The 19,693-nt window shown below is 35.1% G+C and overlaps 1 long non-coding RNA gene across 1 annotated transcript; it reads right to left on the reverse strand.

Moving 5' to 3' along the window:
- Positions 1 to 4,756: 4,756 nt before the first annotated feature.
- On the reverse strand, positions 4,757 to 12,669 carry LOC139496458 (uncharacterized). The gene is made up of 3 exons (XR_011657664.1): positions 12,519 to 12,669; positions 9,444 to 9,590; positions 4,757 to 4,865 (listed from the first exon to the last, which is right to left on the reverse strand). It is a non-coding gene; the product is annotated as an uncharacterized lncRNA (long non-coding RNA).
- Positions 12,670 to 19,693: the final 7,024 nt, after the last annotated feature.

The following is a 19,693-nucleotide window of genomic DNA, read 5'->3' on the forward strand; positions in this document are numbered from 1 at the left end:
GAAATCCGGTCACGTGGGTTTCACATGAATCTGAAATGCTTGTAAAACATTTTTTAAGTGAGGTTAAAGATTAACGCGCTTTTCATGTATAGATGAGAATCTAACATGAAAATTTTAACGATAATTTCATGTAAGATTCATGCAAATTCATGTGACCAAATTTTGCATCAAAATGGGATTATTCCTTTGTGATATATTAATTTTTATAAAGTTATAAATGGTATTGCATTGTTTATAAAGTTATAAATGGTATTGCATTGTTTTTTATAAAGTTATAAATGGTATTGCATTGTTTTTAACAGGTTTATAAAGTTATAAATGGTATTGCATTGTTTTGAACAGGTTTAATTCATTTACAACTTATACCAGTTTACCTACTTACATAAAAGTAGGGCTTTAGAAATAGGGTTATTCTTGCATAATCAAGGAAATGTTTAAATATTACGTATAGATAGTGCATTAACAAAATTATCCTGACATTATATATAACATATTTAACAGATTATCTCAGATCTATACTGTGTATGTTATATATCGTTTGTGCATTAGAACAAAGTGATCCCGACATTATATAACAATCTGTTATTCGATAGAGGGTCATCAGAAATACTGTTTACTTGCGTAGTGGTGGTGTTAATCCATGTGGATTCTTAAAAAATCCTAAGAGTGTCTGGATAATTTTAAATCTCGATCCCTCTCTGAAATAAGATCTATCAAAACTTAAGATTTTTCAAACCTGTATACCACAATTCCCCATGTGAAATTAAAAAATATTCTATAAGAAATAATCCACAATACTTTTCAAAATAAAAATGGTAGCCGATGATATGCTATGTATTTATCACTTTTGAATACCATGCTCGTTTTGTTAATACCATGGAAGTAATATTGATAATATATTGAATATTACTTCCATGTTAATACTAAACAAACAGTATAACATGCTACACAGTGGAATAAGTGATTAGAACGCTGCAGTTTATCTGTGAACACATATTTGTTGAATGTGGAGGTAGACATTTTCTACAAATTGTCGGCATTCCTATGGGAACGAACTGTGAGTCTCTCCTTATTTTCATATTAAATTGGAATACCATCATGGACTTGCAAGACGATCAAAAAAGTAGCCAGATCGTTAAATTCATTTTCAGATATATTGATGAATTTTCTTTCAATTAACAATACAAACTTTTTTGATTGGGCTCTATTCAGAGGCGGATTTAGAGGGGGGCCCGCCCCCCCCCCCCCTCTTTTTGGGAAAAAATTTGGTTGCTTATATAGGGAATCACTGAAGCGTGACTGGAGCGGGCCCCCTCTTAGGTCAGTCAGTGGGCCCCCACTTATGAAAATTTCTGGATCCGCCACTGCTATTGATATATCCTCCATAACTAGCAATTAAAGAAACAACAGACACGGCTTCCGCTGCCTCATATTTGGACTTATACCTCGAATTTGACATAAGCGGTCGTCTCAGTACTAGAATTGAGGACAAACGAGACGATTTTCATTTTGAAAATATCAATTTCGCACACCTAGGTAGCAATACACAAACTCTACCTGCATATAGTATGTATAGGATATACATTTTCAAACTCATTCGGTATTCAAAACCTTGCACCTGCTACTTAGACTTTGCCACAAGTTTCCGAGCAGAAAGTTGATGAACCAGGGGTATGTCAAAGAATGTCTTGTCCTTTTTCTCAAAAAGTTCATTGGAAGATACCAAGACCTTGTTAGATATGATGAATATTCCTTTACAATATATAGACAAATAATACACAATGGTCTTGAAGAATAGATTCTAGGTACTGACGTTTCATCTTAATAATGTGTTATAATATTCTTTCATTTGTTTTTGTAAGTTATTACTTTTACTGCTTATATGGGTCATTTAAAAAAAATGTCGAATTTTGAAATTGAAAAAATATTAAAAGTTACTTATTCAAACAACCCTCTACATAAGCAAATCAAAACAAACAGTACTTTAAAAACAACATATTAAAAGATGCAACCTTAATGATGTCATACAAGAATATCTTGAAACATTTTTTGATCGGTGGTACAATATTTTGTCTATCCTGTTACCATTTTCAAAATAAATTTCGGGTTATTTAGAAAAGGTTTAGATAAAATGTTAAGCTTGTTTTATGTAGCCAATTAAATGGTTTTCAAGAGAATAAACTTCTATATATATTCATTCTGTAAAATGATAGATTATTTGCCAATTTTCCAGGTTGTACTGAAAAATGCCTCTAAAAAATTGGTTTTCAAAGGTTGTAAAATTTACCACCAATGCACCAGTTATGCAAGTCAAAACTTTCCCTCAGTTTTAGTTTGTTACCCCTATTTTGTTTTTTGTCCATGGATTTATGAGTTTGAACATCGGTATACTACTGTTGCCTTTATTTAGATAGCAATTTATATTGTTCGGCATTTTTTCACCCTTTCAAATAAACCCAACATCAAGTAAAACCCTCACAAGTTAGTCTGCTTTTCTCTTTATTTCATTGGTAACAGGAACGTACCTTTCTGATATATCACTATAGAAAAGTCTATCCTGTTACCTTTTTGTCTATCCTGTTACCAATATCAGTATTGCACCTGCAAATGCTTAATTGGGAAGATAGAGACGTAATAACCTTACGATGAGTTCAAACAACGAAATATTTCATTCGTTTTGCACCTTTAAGTTAAGATAAAAAAAATTAACGACGTTTTTGCCTACGATTGTCTATCCTGTTACTGTAACCATAGCAACCATAGTAACAGGATAGACAAATTTCTTCGTTTTTGATTGCTGTTGTGAAATAACTACTCCCTTTAGTGAAGTGATTATGGTTTTCTATTGTGAATTTGGTTTCCAACACGTTATTGCACTTTTTACAAGCATACTGTTGGTGTAATTAATCAAAATTGTTGGTAACAGCATAGACATGAAAAAAGTACACTCTATTTTTTTCACTAAATGCCTTGAAATTTCTTTTCTCTACACTGTCGTTCAAGAAACGAGGCATTTTAAATGTAAAGATTACTTCGTTCATCCATCCCTGGCTTGATTGTCTACTTCTTACCTCCCTCCCACTCTATTTACTGCCCAATTTGTTCCTCCTTCTTTCCATTTTTAACTTTTTTTTTTAATAGAGCGTCTCTTATAAGTCTTTTGTAGCAAAGTGTGCCTCTGGCTTACTGAGTTTCAATCCTGGAATCTATGATAGTTTATTCACGGTTCTTTAAACATCAGATTAGTTGTAACATTAGATCTTGTGTCAATTGCTCTTGTGGATAGTTGTTTTATGGCAATCCTATAAATATTATATTTATAGGCCGGATTTTGACACTGCTCTTGTGGAAAGTTGTATCATTGCAACCTACCACATCCTCTTATTTTATATTTATAGGCCGGCTTTTTTATACTGTCCTTGTGGATATTTGTTTCATGGCAATCTTACCACATCCTCTGATTTTATATATATATATGCAGGTTTTTGACACTGTTCTTGTGGATATTTGTCCCAATGGCAATCAACACATTTTCTTATTTTTGTAGTTTAATTTCAGATTAGAATATTTTATCCTGAAGAAGCCAGAGTAATCCTGGTGAGATTAACGTATAGTGGGTTATAGAGTAATCCTGGTGAGATTAACGTATAGCGGGTTATATTTCCTGGTGAGATTAACGTATAGCGGGTTATATTTCCTGGTGAGATTAACGTATAGCGGGTTATATTTCCTGGTGAGATTAACGTATAGCGGGTTATATTTCCTGGTGAGATTAACGTATAGCGGGTTATATTTCCTGGTGAGATTAACGTATAGCGGGTTATATTTCCTGGTGAGATTAACGTATAGCGGGTTATATTTCCTGGTGAGATTAACGTATAGCGGGTTATATTTCCTGGTGAGATTAACGTATAGCGGGTTATATTTCCTGGTGAGATTAACGTATAGCGGGTTATATTTCCTGGTGAGATTAACGTATAGCGGGTTATATTTCCTGGTGAGATTAACGTATAGCGGGTTATATTTCCTGGTGAGATTAACGTATAGCGGGTTGTATTTCCTGGTGAGATTAACGTATAGCGGGTTGTATTTGCTGGTGAGATTAACGTATAGCGGGTTATATTTCCTGGTGAGATTAACGTATAGCGGGTTATATTTCCTGGTGAGATTAACGTATAGCGGGTTATATTTCCTGGTGAGATTAACGTATAGCGGGTTATATTTCCTGGTGAGATTAACGTATAGCGGGTTATATTTCCTGGTGAGATTAACGTATAGCGGGTTATATAATCCTGGTGAGATTAACGTATAGTGGGTTATATTTCCTGGTGAGATTAACGTATAGCGGGTTATATTTCCTGGTGAGATTAACGTATAGCGGGTTATATTTCCTGGTGAGATTAACGTATAGTGGGTTATATTTGCTGGTGAGATAAACGTATAGCGGGTTATATTTGCTGGTATAAAATTTCAAGATTTTCATTGGATAAGGTATACGAAATATTTTGGCAATTACTATTTTGGAGGGATAGTGTAAAACTAGTGAGGAATAGTGTTATCCCTGTGAATGCTAGTGTTATCCTCCTGAAGGCTAGTAAATCCTTGTGAGGGAAAGTGTAATCCTGCTGTGGGACAGTATTATCCTGGTGAAGAAAAGTTATCTGGATGATTGATAGTGTTATCCCAGTGAAGGGCGTGAAGGCTACTGAAATCTTCGTCTTACTTGTGACAGAAAAATCAAGATGATAAAACGAGATCACAATATTTTTGTTTTATTTATACAATCTATCAAAGTCAACATTAAAATAAAATGTTCCATTCATTCTCTATAAAGTTCTTGACTCTTCCAATCAAAACTCTGCATTCTGAAAAAAAAAGAAATTGATTACTGTTATGAAGTAAACATGTCAGTCAGGGGTACTACTTGTACAAGTGTATTTTATTTACTTGAAGAAGTAAAAAAAAATATACACATATAAGTAAATTTGTAGGATACTTATACAAGTGAATTTTATTTACTTGTATAGGTAAAAAAAAATTGGCTTAGTTATGTCCCTTAGGCATTCAGAATTTTTTACTTGTATAAGTAAAAAAATCATCCTTTCTTCTTTTCTTGAATTCTTAAAATTTCTTTGCTCTAATAGAATTTTAAATTGTGTACCCTTTGCAGATGTCTTTACTAATCATTTCAGTGTAATTTCATGGACAATGAAAGTCCCATTTGTCTGTTATCTTCTTAACACTGCTCATTTACAAGCCCCAAAGGAGCAATTTTTGAATGCCTTGCGCAAATATACAAGATCTTTGCTCAATCAGTTTCTTTGATGAATTAATGAGATGAAACATTGAACTTTAATGAAAAAATTTGAGCAAACCTGGGAAAAATCATTAAAGGCCTGATTTTACATCTCAAAACTTGAGGATTTTTATTGGATTGCAAGAAAAATTTACTTATACAAGTAAATTTTTCAGAAAATTAAGGGGAGATTATTCAAACATTATTTATTTACTTATATGTGTATATTTTTTTTCACTTCTTCAAGTAAATAAAATACACTTGTACAAGTAGTACCCCTGACTGCATGTTTAACAATAACTTACTTGCATTTTGAATCACCACCAAAAATTATACAGATCTGTAGATTAGTATAACTAAGAAGTGTGTAAAGTTTTAAGCAATAATCATGAATAATTTTTAAGATATGGCGCGACATATCATATGATACCCCACTTTTTTTATTTTTTACAAATTATTCAATAACTCTAAAATAAAATTTTGATTCAATACCAAAAAGTATGCAGATCTTCAGATTAATATAACTAAGAAGTGTTTTAAGTTTTAAGCAATAATCCTATGATACATTTGTTGTAATCATAAATCTTTTTTAAGATAAGGAATGACATGTGAAAAAAAAAAACTGTTTTTGGATTCGAGCGTCACTGATGAGTCTTTTGTAGAAAAAACGCCCTTCTGGCGTGATTACAAAAGGAGTAGGTTCAGTAAGACCCCTTTTTGGCCCCAAAATTAAGCAGTTTTGCAAAATTGTGAAAATGTAATCTTTTAGTTATTTTTTGGAAAGAAGAATGCTTCTGCTACATAAATATGTGCTGTTTTTGACAATACAATGCACATATATTGTGTACTAGCATCATAAAGTCATGCTAAATTACTGAAATCTTCACAATTATAGCATTTTAGTTAAATTTTAGACGGTTTCCGTCTTAAATGAAAGTGGCCGCATTCGTGTTCATTCATAATATTGAAATGTAAATTGTATTTGATGATAATACATAACATATATAAAGGTTGAGGATGAACACGGATGCGGCCACTTTCATTTTTGACAAAAACCATCTGAAAAGTAACGTTTTTTGGCATATTTGATAGATTTTTCATATTTAAGCTTCAATCGGAGCGTTTTTAATGACTGAATCAGTTGAAATCTTTAACACAAACTAATCGAATCAATTGAAATAGACACTTAAGGGTTTAAAAAGTGTCCTAAATATCTCGTTAGATGAAACTGAAATTTGGGGCCAAAATCGGCCCTTACCGGACCTACTCCTTTAATCCTGGTATCTTTGATGAGTTTATTTAGTTATAAAGTCCTGTAACTCAGACTATTTTCAGTGATAAAAATCTTATTTTCTTTCCAAAAAATATACAGACCATTAAGACCATCATGAGAAACAACTATGAAAAGTTTCATGAAATTTGGATAAGTGGTTCTCAAGTTAAGGTGTGACATGTGGATGCCAGACAGACAGAAAGACGAATACCGGACATTTGTATACCATTATACATCCCGCAGTCTCACAGTCTGTACCAAAAACTTTTCCAACTACTAATCTGAAGACCAATATTCTGCCATTCGATATCTTCTTATGTGCCTAAACAAAGTTTTGCAAATACGTGCAAGTCCAAATAAAATTTTACTAGTCTGGGGCATCAGACTCGTGGCTAACTGTGCAGACTGGGACTCCATGTCAAAATTTTGACAGGCTTACACAAATAAGGCCGTTAGTTTTCTCATTTGAATTGTTTTACATTGTCATTTAGGGGCCTTTTATAGCTGACTATGCAGTATGGGCTTTGCTCATTGTTGAAGGCTATAAGGTGACCTATATTTGTTAATTTCTGTGTCATTTTGGTCTCTTGTGGACAGTTGTCTCATTGGCAATCACACCACATCTTCTTTTTTATATTATAAAATGCATTCTATTCGAAAGCAAATAAAATCACGAAAATGGCTTTGTAAAACAATGTGGATATATTTCTCAAATCAATATCATGATAATATTGAACAGATATGATCATGTTATGCCCTAATGGAGGGGTATTTGCAAAAAAGACCTGTAAAGGGAAATTTGGTCCTAAGACTGGTATTTTTCGCAAATAACCCTCCATAACACGATATATCTGTTTAATTACACTCAATATATTTTGATTGAAACTCTCTGTACAGATGAAAGGAATTCTTCTTTTTTTGGGGGGGCTATAATCCATATTTTCACTTTAAATTCGAAATAACGAAATTGTAGTAGACGTGTTGTTTACTGTTTTCGTGATGCCTTTATAAGATTGGGAACAATTTTGATTGGAAGAGACACCAGAGGGTAAACTAGAGGCTCTAAAGAGCCTGTGTTGCTCACCTTGGTCTATGTGAATATTAAACAATGGACACAGATGGATTCATGACAAAATTGTGTTTTGGTGATGGTGATGTGTTTGTAGATCTTACTTTACTAAACATTCTTGCTGCTTACAATTATCTCTATCTATAATAGTACTTTCTGTGGAAAATGTTATTGAAAGTCTTCAAATTTTAAGAAAATTGTTAAAAATTGACTATGAAGGGCAATAACTCCTTAGGGGGTCAATTGACTATTTTGGTCATACTGACTTATTTTTAGTTCTTACTTTGCTGTACATTATTGCTGTTTACAGTTTATCTCTATCTATAATAATATTCAAGATAATAACAAAAAAACAGCAAAATTTCCTCAAAATTACCAATTCAGGGGCAGCAACCTTACAACCGATTATCCGATTCATCTGAAAATTCCAGGGCAGATAGATCGTGACCTGTTCAACAATTTTACTTCCTGTCAGATTTGCTCTTAATGCTTTGGTTTTTGAGTTATAAGCCAAAAACTGCATTTTACACCCATGTTCTATTTTTAGCCATGGCAGCCATCTTGGTTCGTTGGCCGAGTTACTGGACACATTTTTATAACTAGATACCCCAATGATGATTATGGCTAAGTTTGGTTAAATTTGGCCCAGTAGTTTCAGAGGAGAAGATTTTTCTAAAAGATTACTAAGATTTACGAAAAATAATTTAAAATTGACTATAAAGGGCAATAACTCCTAAAGTGGTCAACTGACCATTTTGATCATGTTGACTTATTTGTAGATCTTACTTTGCTGAACATTATTGCTGTTTACAGTTTATCTCTATCTATAATAATATTCAAGATAATAACCAAAAACAGCAAAATTTCCTTAAAATTACCATTTCAGGGGCAGCAACCCAACAACAGAATGTCCGATTCATCTGAAAATTTCAGGGCAGATAGATCTTGACCTGATCAACAATTTTACTCATGTCAGATTTGCTCTAAATGCTTTGGTTTTTGAGTTATAAGCCAAAAACTGCATTTTACCCCTATGTTCTATTTTTAGCCATGGCGGCCATCTTGGTTTGTTGGCCGGGTCACCGGACACATTTTTTAAACTAGATACCCCAATGATGATTATGGCCAAGTTTGGTTAAATTTGGACCAGTAGTTTCAGAGGAGATGATTTTTCTAAAAGATTACTAAGATTTACGAAAAATGGTTAAAAATTGACTATAAAGGGCAATAACTCCTTAAGTGGTCAACTGACCATTTTGGTCATGTTGACTTATTTGTAGATCTTACTTTGCTGAACATTATTGCTGTTTACAGTTTATCTCTATCTATAATAATATTCAAGATAATAACCAAAAACAGCAAAATTTCCTTAAAATTACCATTTCAGGGGCAGCAGCCCAACAACGAAATGTCCGATTCATCTGAAAATTTCAGGGCAGATAGATCTTGACCTGATGAACAATATTACCCCCATGTCAGATTTGCTCTAAATGCTTTGGTTTTTGAGTTATAAGCCAAAAACTGCATTTTACCCCTATGTTCTATTTTTAGCCATGGCGGCCATCTTGGTTGGTTGGCCGGGTCATCGGACACATTTTTTAAACTAAATACCCCAATGATGATTGTGGCCAAGTTTGGTTAAATTTGGCCCAGTAGTTTCAGAGGAGAAGATTTTTGTAAAAGTTAACGCAGGACGACGACGACGGACGACGACAGACGCCGGGCGCCAAGTGATGAGAAAAGCTCACTTGGCCTTTCGGCCAGGTGAGCTAAAAATGAATATATTCAAAAAGGCAAATACTGACCTTAAATCAACCCTGGTACATTGCAGCTCGTCTCTGGAACCAGAAAGGTAAATCACAGGCTGAGATCCAGAATAGAACATACCAGAAGGTGAACCAATTTCTCTGCCATCTTTTTCCTGAGTTGAATCTGGCCATACCAATAAGGGACTACAAATAAATCAGGAATATATATGATACATGTACATTGTTTTCCTTATTTTTTGTGTTTCCAGTTCTTCTTTTCTCTGCAGCTGCAATTAACTCTGAGTTTGTTTTTATATACAATTGTATAAAATTAATCGACTGATACTTTTGAACAAATTGTTCCAATGCATGATAACTTTAAAATGTCTGCCCCACATGTATATCACTCTTTCCCCATTTTAAGAATATGTTTTAACCGAGAAAAACTGTTCACTTACCTATATATAAATGTTTACAAAACTTCTAAGTAGTTGATCAATTTTATTCACTAATTGCTATAATTTCTGTATATATTTCACGTTTAATTCCCGATCCAATGGCATTTTATTATAAAACCGGATGTGGGTATGCATAGCCTACGAACGACAATTTTGCTGTTCGTACCAGCATGCAGGTATGCGCAGACACTGCCAATAAAAATACTTGGGAACAACAATCAATTGTCTATATAGACGGTCCAAGTTATCGTTAATTATATAAATCAGCTTCAAACTTATATCAGGCACACTTTTCCCCCTTAAATCATTTAATTCGTTAAAAGTCTAATTTTATACCTAGTCTGAGTTGTTTTTATATTATAGACAGTCCAAGTTTTCTTATTGACGGTCCGAGTGGTCGTTTTTGGAGACAGTCAAGAGTTGTCTCTGGGGCAACTTGTCTTGCACCCCAAGCAATACCCTCACACTTGAAATATAGAAATATGACGAATTCCCCCTTTTCAGTTAAAAAAAAATCCTTCGAAAGTTGCTCCCTTGTCTGAGAGCCAGACCTTCATTTAAGGTTCATCATAACCTTTTGGCTAACATCCTCTTACGGTGTTTATATATCTCAACTTGTACGATTTGCTTGTGTATGTAACAATGTTTTAGATTTTAACGAGAGAAATTAATATATTACTGAAAAATTATTACACCAGGGTTTTCGATATCACAAACTAGTCAAAACATTTACTAAATTTTATCATCGGTATAGGGACATCATTCATAAATATAGCTCAACATGCAGACTTCTTATACATGTAAGTTCAGGTATTTCACATCCAATTTTTTATGGAAATATTCTTTATAAAGCACAAAGGTGTCAGTATTCACCTCAAAAACTAACAAAACCTTTGAATAGACTTATTAAGAAGGGATATAGTTACGATACTGTTGTCAGGTCATTAAAGATTGCAAATTTTGGCGTTAATATTGATTCACTTATAGGGACTAAACACATTTATTCAAAAACTAGTTGTTGGCATGACACGGGTTATGTTCTTCTCATATATGTTATAATGGTATGATACTAAACCCCTAACGGGAAGGATTGTGCCTGATGTTCATATGATGAAATCATAATCTTTCAGTCAGTTTAATTTAAGTCTGGAGCTTGCATGTCAGTTAACTGCTAGTAGTCTGTTGTTATTTATGTATTATTGTCATTTTGTTTATTTTCTTTGGTTACATCTTCTGACATCAGACTCGGACTTCTCTTGAACTGAATTTTAATGTGCGTATTGTTATGCGTTTACTTTTCTACATTGGCTAGAGGTATAGGGGGAGGGTTGAGATCTTACAAACATGTTTGACCCTGCCGCATTTTTGCGCCTGTCCTTTGGCCTTTGTTAGTCTTGTATTATTTTAATTTTAGTTTCTTGTGTGCAATTTGGAAATTAGTATGGCGTTCATTATCACTGAACTAATATATATTTGTTTAGGGGCCAGTTGAAGGACGCCTCCGAGTGCGAGCATTTCTCGCTACATTGAAGACCTGTTGGTGACCCTCTGCTGTTGTTTTTTTCTATGGTCGGGTTGTTGTCTCTTTGGCACATTCCCCATTTCCATTCTCAATCTTAACATGGCCATATTTACACCACAAATTTTACTCTGAGTACAGACAAGCCTATTCACCTGCAAAAGTTTTGAGGGATGGCAGGAGCTAGATATATAAATTGTATCTGCAGTTTATGTTTTAGAAAATTATTAACTTTACTAGATTTTGCTTTCCAGTTTTTTTCATTCCTGCAGAAGGTGCCAAAATAAACTAAGTCGGGAAAGAGGTTTGAGAATCTCCCCTCATATAATACATGTTGTGAGTAGTATTGATTTAAATGGACAATAGATGGACAATTGACATCTGCAGACAATAGGTGATATAAACTGTGTAAATGAGTGGACCGTATCAAATGAAACTCGGGTGTTTGATTTATTTTGCTATCTTCTGCAGACTTGAAAAAACTAGACATCAAAATCCAGGTAAGTTTTTAATTTTCTGAAACGTATCTATAGGTCATATAACTTTTATATAGCTAGTTCCTGCCATGCCTTAAAACTTTCCTAGATGTACCAGTTTCTCTGTACTCATAGTAAATTTTGAGGGGTAAACACGGCCATATTTTTAAATTCCTTATGATGAACCTTTTAAGAGGGATCATCATTTGGGGAGGGGGTGTTTCAAACCTGTTAATTTTCAGTTTGAAAAATTTCGTTTTAATATTTCGTATCTGTTGCCCTTTTTCTTTTTATATATTTGCCACATAATTTAATTTACCGGGATATAATCATGATAATAACCCATTGATTTACCGGGATATAATCATGATAATAACCCATTAATTTACCGGGATATAATCATGATAATAACCCATTGATTTACCGGGATATAATCATGATAATAACCCATTAATTTACCGGGATATAATCATGATAATAACCCATTGATTTACCGGGATATAATCATGATAATAACCCATTGATTTACCGGGATATAATCATGATAATAACCCATTGATTTGAGATGTGTGATATAATCTCCGACTATAAAAATGGCCTATAAAAATGTCTGACCAAGAGGCAAGACTAAACTTAAATGTAAAAACATCTGCCCTATGTTTGACGTGCTAAAATGTACCTGAACTGGCATTTCTACATGGTCTCCTCTCTTAGCCAAAGTTGTGGAGAACTGGCGTTTTACAACCAAACTAAAGAGACGAGGAATCTTCGAAGCCATGGTGTTACGAAAAGTGTCCTTGAAAGGTTGTAAATGAAAACTGTTACCCTGCAGTTGCGTCTCCTCGCTCTCGTTTGTTTGAAGGAGCGGGAACCAGTTTATCCTTTTGAGACATTTCGTTCCTTTAATGCTATTTTCGTACCTAAATCTCTGCAATATGTCGCCCCATTATTGGAACGGGCATATACAATAAAATGATAAAATGGTAAAGTAGACGGTAAGACCAAGGATTTGTATAGTGAGATAGTAAGACCTTTTATACAAATCATTGAGTAGACGAATAAACCTTTATTGTAATATAAATTTATTTAAAATTTCAAGAGCGCTATTAATATATTGTCATAATATATATACTAGTGCATTAACTTGTAACGTAACAAACCGATAGTTTTAATGTCACAATATGATCTCTATACTAATGTATAAACATGTGTAAATATGTCTCTGCCCTCAAACCTCAATCTTAAGGCCTGTCGACTACTCAAATGAGGTTGTCCCGAAGTGGACGGAGAAAGGTAAGATGATAAGAAAGAATAAAACTAATAATAAAATGATCAGATGAAGATATGATGATGATAAACAACAATTTTTGCTTTTTTTATATTTTATTTCGTTTCTAATTATGATGACATTGCTCTAAACAAATTTGATTCACAACTTTCTAGCAAATTTTTTTTTTTTTTATTTAAAATTTCAAGAGCGCTATTAATATATTGTCATAATATATATACTAGTGCATTAACTTGTAACGTAACAAACCGATAGTTTTAATTTCACAATATGATCTCTATACTAATGTATAAACATGTGTAAATATGTCTCTGCCCTCAATCCTCAATCTTAAGGCCTGTTGGCACGAATTGTCCCAATGTGCAGTTTTCCTCTCTGGTGCGTTTTTCTCAACGTATTTTCTTCTCTGTGCTTAAAGTTGGTATGCGCTGGTTAAGATTGGGATTGAGGAACAGCAGTATTAAATCTGCCGTTCTGTCAATGTATACAAGTGCAGTAACTTGTAACGTAAAAAAACTAAATGTATGGTTAAAGTATGATACCAGGGGCGGATCCAGCCATTTTAAAAAGGGGGAACCTAACCGAGGACAAAACAAGGGGGGCAACCACATGTCCCCATCCAAATGCATTGATCGTCAAAAAAGGGGGTTCCAACCCCCGGGCTCCCCCTGAAGCATTCAGCGAATGGATATAATAAATGTATATATATCAGAGACATATAACAGGCGCGGATCCAGAAGGGGGGGTTCCGGGGGTTGGAACCCCCCTTTTTTTGGACGATCAATGCATTTGAATGGATACATGTAATTGATCGTAATTGGAACCCCCCTTTTTTTGGACGATCAATGCATTTGAATGGATACATGTAATTGGAACCCCCCTTTGTCCTGGGTTAGGACCCCCCCTTTTTAAAATGGCTGGATCCGCCCCTGTATAATGCCACACATACATTTTAAAGTTGTCTGTTTTTTAACTTGCGATATATTCAGTGATTGAGTTGTATTTGTTTTTGTCACATATATTTTGTTTTATGGATATGTTTCTAGAACAGATCCATATCAACATGTGCTCTTTCAATGCATTGTAAAAATTGGTGTTAACGGTATTAAAAAATCTCTTTATTCAAATGCATGCCGCATAACTCGGAGAATTATCTCATTGGCACTCGTACCACATCTTCCTTATATATATAAAATTTTGAGGATATCCGAATACAACATTTTAGAAAATAGTTATATAATGAATAGCTTACATAAAAAGACAATTTCTAAAATAAGAGACAAACTTCAACTTGATTATCCCCTAAAGCAGTTTGTGTTTGTGCCGAGAGATCCAAAATGGTGATTCAGAAGTTGTAATCATCACTTCGCAATTATTACCGTCGCCATCACGAGTTGGTTGAACGTTATCATGGTTATGGAATATTCGTTCTACAGATGATATCGGATATGTTCCTTATGTCGTTACTACAATCCCCTTCCCTTTCACGAATGTGACCTACCGAATTATACTATTTACCAGCTTTGTAACTACATGAACAACACGAATCGATTGGTGCCACAATTGGAGCAGGATCTGCTTCCCCTTCCGTAGCACCTGAAATCATCCGTAGTTTTTGGTGGGTCCGTGTAGTTTTTATACCCGTATTTGTAACATTTTGTTCATACATTATTGTCAATATAATGGAAATTGATGCGACTGTCATACAAGTGAGAGGTTTAGCTAGCTATAAAACCAGGTTCAATCCACCATTTTCTACATTTGAAAATGCCTGTGTCAAATCAGGAATATCACAGTTGTTGTCGATTCGATTTATGTGTTTCATCATTTGATTTTGCCGTTTGATTAGACTATAAAGTGACTTTCCGTTTTGAATTTTCCTCGGAGTTCAGTAATTTTGTGATTTTACTTCTTTCTTCTTATATTTATATTTACTAAACTATGTCCTCTATCAATGCTTTTACATTTATTACGAATCTATAACAAATAAGATTTAATTTAGTGCATGCTGATTGTTGGGGCTACCCAAGAGTTCGTTACCGAAGTTTACCGGAGTGTTCCATGTGTTCCATCAATTATCAACACAGAATTGTGAGAGTTCGTTACCGAAGTTTACTGGAGTGTTCCATCAATTATCAACACAGAATTGTGAGAGTTCGTTACCGAAGTTTACCGGAGTGTTCCATCAATTATCAACACAGAATTGTGAGAGTTCGTTACCGAAGTTTACCGGAGTGTTCCATCAATTATCAACACAGATAGATTTGTGAAGAATGTGAAAAGGTTAATTGTTAGCAATGTTTTAAATTTTTTGTTTATTCTTTTTCCTTATGGTAAGTTTATTTTTTCCACAACTATTGAGAGTATATTAATTTATAAATTTGTTCTTAAAAAAAAACAATCATTACTATCTATATCCCAGTGAACGTTTGTCTATATTCTTTCAGTTTTCCCTCAAACTTGTGCTGTGCAGTGGTCAAAGTTTTTGCAGTAATACATTTTCTGAAAATTTTGATGAGATAAAGGTTTCTCTATTTATATTGTGATGATTTGGTATCTAAGGCTAGATTGTTTATATTAGTAACTGAATTGGTATCTAAGGCTAGATTGTTTATATTAGTAACCATGGTAACTGTTCTGCAGAAGCCTTATTTAATGCATTTGTATATAATTTAATAAAACATAGAAAAGATGTTGCGCGGGTAAACTTTGGATCAGGTCAAACGTGAAGTGGTGTTCCAAAGGAAACTATCAATACGAGTAATGAGACACTTTGGAAGAACACCCCTCTTATAATAATGGTACGGCTACTATTGGGGTATAAAAGCAGGAGAGATTCCTAGCTCAGGGTCGATTGTCATAAGTCTTCGTAGACATAAGACCAAGGTACGGTACGTTCGTATTCGAGATCGCAGTCTCGTTTATATTAGATTTATTAGATAATATTACTAAGTGTAATAAAGAACAGGTTGGTTCCTGTTAGAAATATGGACTTGTACGTTTACAAGCTGAACCGTATTGTACCGTATATGACAAGTGTGAGTCTGTGTGACCACCTTGTAAAGTACATAATTGTACCAACGGAACAAAGACAAGTGTGTAAACTTGTAGGGTACATTATTGTACCAGGAGGACAAGTTTGTTCCTGACCTAGGACAAATTTGTAATAGTACAAATTTGTTTATAGCTAGTTTATTAAAGATTGCAAAGAGCAGTTGTACATATTTTGGTTCATTGATGTTAATTTATAAATAAAGATTGTTAGTTGTATATTTTGTAAATAGAACAATTTTGGATCCAGTATCAAACTGGTAACGAACACATTCTAAATAGAAATAGACACGCTTACCCTGTGTACACGTTACAATATGTTGTTTTCTTATATGTCTAACTTATGTACTTGTATGTAATGTGATGAAAGCTCGTTATAGAGCCTTTAATTGGAAATAAAAAATACTTATTCTTCCTTTTCTTATACAAGAAAGCCAAAGTACACTTGTTTTATAGTGAAACTTAACCATTATAAAAAGTAACAAACAAAGAAAAGTTTGTTTTTTAAATTTAAGGTTTCTTGTGACAACTACGTATATACTATAGAGCTACTTTCAGAACTACTCATAACAATGTACTAAGAGAAACCAAACATTACAGCCCCTGTCAGGACTACTCATAACAATGGACTAAAAGTAACCAAACAGTACAGCCCCTGTCAGGACTACTTATAACAATAGACTAAGAGTGACCAAACATTACAGCCCCTGTCAGGACTACTCATAACAATGGACTAAGAGTAACCAAACAGTACAGCCCCTGTCAGGACTACTCATAACAATGGACTAAGAGTGACCAAACATTACAGCCCCTGTCAGGACTACTCATAACAATGGACTAAGAGTGACCAAACATTACAGCCCCTGTCAGGACTACTCATAACAATGGACTAAGAGTAACCAAACAGTACAGCCCCTGTCAGGACTACTTATAACAATGGACTAAGAGTGACCAAACATTACAGCCCCTGTCAGGACTACTCATAACAATGGACTAAGAGTAACCAAACATTACAGCCCCTGTCAGGACTACTTATAACAATGGACTAAGAGTAACCAAACAGTACAGCCCCTGTCAGGACTACTCATAACAATGGACTAAGAGTGACCAAACATTACAGCCCCTGTCAGGACTACTCATAACAATGGACTAAGAGTGACCAAACATTACAGCCCCTGTCAGGACTACTCATAACAATGGACTAAGAGTAACCAAACAGTACAGCCCCTGTCAGGACTACTCATAACAATGGACTAAGAGTAACAAAACAGTACAGCCTCTGTCAGGACTACTCATAACAATGGACTAAGAGTAACCAAACATTACAGCCCCTGTCAGGACTACTCATAACAATGGACTAAAAGTAACCAAACAGTACAGCCCCTGTCAGGACTACTCATAACAATGGAGTAAGAGTAACCAAACAGTACAGCCTCTGTCAGGACTACTTATAACAATAGACTAAGAGTGACCAAACATTACAGCCCCTGTCAGGACTACTCATAACAATGGACTAAGAGAAACCAAACATTACAGCCCCTGTCAGGACTACTCATAACAATGGACTAAGAGTGACCAAACATTACAGCCCCTGTCAGGACTACTCATAACAATGGACTAAGAGAAACCAAACATTACAGCCCCTGTCAGGACTACTCATAACAATGGACTAAGAGAAACCAAACATTACAGCCCCTGTCAGGACTACTCATAACAATGGACTAAAAGTAACCAAACATTACAGCCCCTGTCAGAACTACTCATAACAATGGACTAAGAGTAACCAAACAGTACAGCCCCTGTCAGGACTACTCATAACAATGGACTAAGAGTGACCAAACATTACAGCCCCTGTCAGAACTACTCATAACAATGGACTAAGAGTAACCAAACATTACAGCCCCTGTCAGAACTACTCATAACAATGTACTAAGAGTGACCAAACATTACAGCCCCTGTCAGGACTACTCATAACAATGGACTAAGAGAAACCAAACATTACAGCCCCTGTCAGGACTACTCATAACAATGGACTAAAAGTAACCAAACATTACAGCCCCTGTCAGAACTACTCATAACAATGGACTAAGAGTAACCAAACAGTACAGCCCCTGTCAGGACTACTCATAACAATGGACTAAGAGTAACCAAACAGTACAGTCCCTGTCAGGACTACTCATAACAATGGACTGAGAGTAACCAAACAGTACAGCCTCTGTCAGGACTACTCATAACAATGGACTAAGAGTAATCAAACAGTACATCCCCTGTCAGGACTACTCATAACAATGGACTAAGAGTAACCAAACAGTACAGCCCTTGTCAGAACTACTCATAACAATGGACTAAGAGTGACCAAACAGTACAGCCCCTGTCAGAACTACTCATAACAATGGACTAAGAGTAACCAAACAGTACAGCCTCTGTCAGGACTACTCATAACAATGGACTAAGAGTAATCAAACAGTACATCCCCTGTCAGGACTACTCATAACAATGGACTAAGAGTAATCAAACAGTACATCCCCTGTCAGGACTACTCATAACAATGGACTAAGAGTAACCAAACAGTACAGCCCCTGTCAGAACTACTCATAACAATGGACTAAGAGTAACCAAACAGTACAGCCCCTGTCAGAACTACTCATAACAATGGAGTAAGAGTAACCAAACAGTACAGCCTCTGTCAGGACTACTCATAACAATGGACTAAGAGTAACCAAACAGTACAGCCCCTGTCAGGACTACTCATAACAATGGACTAAGAGTAACCAAACAGTACAGTCCCTGTCAGGACTACTCATAACAATGACTAACAGTAACAAAACATTACAGCCCCTGTCAGAACTACTCATAACAATGGACTAAGAGTAACCAAACAGTACAGCCACTGTCAGGACTACTCATAACAATGGACTAAGAGTAACCAAACAGTACAGCCCCTGTCAGAACTACTCATAACAATGGACTAAGAGTAACCAAACAGTACAGCCCCTGTCAGGACTACTCATAACAATGGACTAAGAGTAACCAAACAGTACAGCCCTTGTCAGGACTACTCATAACAATGGACTAAGAGTAACCAAACAGTACAGCCCCTGTCAGAACTACTCATAACAATGGACTAAGAGTAACCAAACAGTACAGCCACTGTCAGGACTACTCATAACAATGGACTAAGAGTAACCAAACAGTACAGCCTCTGTCAGGACTACTCATAACAATGGACTAATAGTAACCAAACAGTACAGCCACTGTCAGGACTACTCATAACAATGGACTAAGAGTAACCAAACAGTACAGCCCCTGTCAGAACTACTCATAACAATGGACTAAGAGTAACCAAACAGTACAGCCCCTGTCAGAACTACTCATAACAATGGAGTAAGAGTAACCAAACATTACAGCCCCTGTCAGAACTACTCATAACAATGGACTAAGAGTAACCAAACAGTACAGCCCCTGTCAGGACTACTCATAACAATGGACTAAGAGTAACCAAACAGTACAGCCCC

Source organism: Mytilus edulis, chromosome 11, assembly GCF_963676685.1.
Source record: "Mytilus edulis chromosome 11, xbMytEdul2.2, whole genome shotgun sequence".
NCBI classification, from domain to species: Eukaryota; Metazoa; Mollusca; class Bivalvia; order Mytilida; family Mytilidae; genus Mytilus; species Mytilus edulis.